The sequence below is a fragment of the Buceros rhinoceros genome, unplaced genomic scaffold, assembly GCF_000710305.1.
Source record: "Buceros rhinoceros silvestris isolate BGI_N320 unplaced genomic scaffold, ASM71030v1 scaffold12329, whole genome shotgun sequence".
Lineage (NCBI taxonomy): Eukaryota > Metazoa > Chordata > Aves > Bucerotiformes > Bucerotidae > Buceros > Buceros rhinoceros.
Window position 1 is genome coordinate 77,399 of NW_010430979.1, and position 3,121 is coordinate 80,519.

The 3,121-nt window shown below is 35.2% G+C and overlaps 1 protein-coding gene across 1 annotated transcript in view; it reads right to left on the minus strand.

Annotated features, from left to right (window-relative positions):
- Positions 1-3,121, minus strand: part of JMY (junction mediating and regulatory protein, p53 cofactor) — a 40,045-nt gene that overhangs the window by 16,591 nt on the left and 20,333 nt on the right. The gene's annotated exons all lie outside the window — the stretch shown is intronic.

Here is a 3,121-nt window from a genome sequence, read left to right on the forward strand (position 1 = left end):
AGACGTCCTTAATATATTAAATTTTTCTATATGGCAATAAAAATATCCATAGCATTGGATTACACTTTGTGACTGTCCGAGTGATGAGTCATACAGTGCATAGCGTGAAACATCCCCAACACTCTTTTAGTCTGCTATTTGATTCTCTTAAGATACATAATGAAATTAATATTTCCTGATCTTCAGTTCAAAAAAATCTAAAAGTGGTTTTGCTAACAGCATCTAGAAAACTACAGTTAAAACTGCCATTAAAGCTGAGCTGATGAAAAAAAGTGAAAGGAGGTAGAAACAAGGATAATTACATGCACTGATTTTCTTGCAATTACAGCTGAGGAATTTGTTTCTAGAGTCCTTCACAGGAGAATAAAAGGCATAAATTAAAATATTTATAAGTATTTTAGCACTTACATGTGTCATATGTTTGACACTGAAGTTCTTTGTGTTTCTTTCACTGTGTTGATCAGTCTGAGGCCTACCAAAGTTGCAACAAATCACATAAACCAAAAAGTCAACTCAAATCATTCTCTTTATTTCAGCCAAACAAGATTTAATGGCTGAATACAGTTAGCCACTTAGAATATATTTAAGATATACTGACATGTAAGAGGAACAGTAAACAACATAATGATAGGATACCTGGAGTGAACTAGAGGCTACTTTTCAAGAAAAAAGGACTGATTTCCTTGAACCTTCCAATTTTTTCATAGAAGAGGAATAATGTTCATCAGTCAGGCAAGGTATCCTGGGTTTTGGCATTTTCAAAGTTTTCTTACAAAATAATACACCGTAGCACAAAAGGTGGTGGGGTTTTTTTTGTTTGTTTTGTTTTGCTTTTTAAATTAAGGCAACTAAGAACTTTGCCTTTGAACTATGAAATTCACTCAAACTTCTAATTCTTTGTTTTTTAAAAGATGATGTTCCCAACTTTAAGTCCACGGACTTTGTATAAGGACTTCATAGAGACATAAACCAGTCATCAAAAGTATCAGCTTATCAAGTTATAGTCGCTCAGTATTTCATTCAGCTACACTACTGCCTGCTTGTTAAAACACCTGTCGAACAAACAAATCTTAGCCCTTAGCTGTCAGCTGCCTGGTCTGTTTTAGGGGTACAATATCACTATATTCAGTTTTCAGGTGCAACAGCAATGGAAAATTAATATTGTCACACGGTTCTCTGGCAGATATCTACCTACACAATAGCCCCTCATGAAAAAGAAAAATGGAGACCTTTCATTTCAACCATTTATGTTAAAACATTATGAAATACTATATATGTGTGATAACTCAAAACAGTATCATCACTCTTGGTAAAACTTCAGCATTTTTTGTTAAAAATTTAAGAGTGGTTCAATTGTTAATGTCACAAGTTCCTATCTAACCTGTACTAGTGATTTGCTGCATCCTTGGTAGGCCTCAGACTGATCAACACAGTGAAGGAAACACAAAGAACTTTAATGTGAGGATGTTAGAGGAAAGAAACATTTTGTAGTTGGACAAAGAACTAGAACTGAGGAAATCTGAGTTCAATTTTGTGCTATACCACAGCTTCCTGCATTAACTCAAGCAAATAATTTAATCTCTCTGGCTCTTATGATCTGTGTTGTCTCATTCATACTCAGTGAAGAACTTAAGCAGGAACATAGGCTTCTTGGTAGTTCTAAGGGAGAAACAGATCATCTGCAAACCCATATGTTGTTAATACAAGACATAATGGGTTAGAACACAAAGCCTCTGACGAGAATTACAAGCACACATACTAAAGGGATAGATGACAATAGAAAAGTAGCCAAACATGGAATACAAAGCGAGGGCCATCAAATGCAGCTTTCCATCACCACTAAACGCTTTCAGACAAATCTAAATAAACTGCTTTCATAAAATGAGTTCTTAAAATAATTTTCATGTTATTCTGTTCTTATTCTGCTTTTATAAAAATAAACTAAAAAGCTTCAACAAAACTCTATGTTTGTTACTCCCACTGGAAGTCTGTTCCAGATACTCCCTCCTAACTGTCAGAACCCTTCTTCCATACTTCCAATATATTGATGATCAAGTAATACCATTTCTTCTTGCACCACTACTGAACAGCAACATGCATTGCTCTTGATTAATACTTATTCCCATTAGAATTTTTGTGGAAAGCAATTTTTTATCATCTCAGCCTTCATTTTATTTGTCAAACTAACTTCAACTTCTCTTGTAAAACAGACTCACTCTTCCTCGCACCATTGTGGTAGACCTCCCTGTAACTGCTGCAGTTAGAACTAATCTGTCTTGGGCAATCAGAAACATGTGGAAGAAAAGCCTAGAAGAAATCTCACAGGTCCATCTGCAGTGACACTAACACTTCTCCCTTTGCTGGAAATACCTGATTAGACAGACCGGAGAGCATTTGCCACCCTGTTGCATTGGTGGCTCAGTTGCATTGCTACCAGATTATAACACCACGGCCATTCTCATCTGCTGTCATTTATAAAGCAATTACCCTGCACTTCAGGGTAAAAATCTGTATTACTTTTCCCTAGCTATATATAAATTAATAGCTATTATTAAACTTTCTATTATCCAGCCTTTAAAGTAATCTGCTACTGGTCAAATAGAATACAAAGTCATGTTTCAATGCACCCCATGTGAATCCTGACTGTTCTGTACTTCAAGTATTCACTTTAATTCATCACTGTTGCTGACTGAGAAATCTCAGACTAAGAAAAAAACTCAGGATTTTAAGTGTGAATACGAAGGCTCAAGATCAAAACCAGCAGAAAATAATTTTAAAGAATTTTGAAATTATTTTAAGGGAAACACAGAACACTCTGACCACTGGCAAAAGGCAGGCTCTCACTGATACCTAGCAACTTGTGAAACAGAAGTATTCCTCCAACCAATTAAGTATTAGGACTCAACTACAGTTAGATACTATAGGATATATTCATTTGACAATACAGGGTATTATTTAAAAAATGCGGTTAAGACGATCACTCACAATTAGTATACTGGGCAATCTGAAAAGTTTCAGACACAAAAAGAAATATCTTTTCCCCTTGAAAAGGGTGTACCACTGGTTTTATAAACCTTTTTCTTTCCCAAGACTAAATGTTCAAAAATCCATAGACAACCTG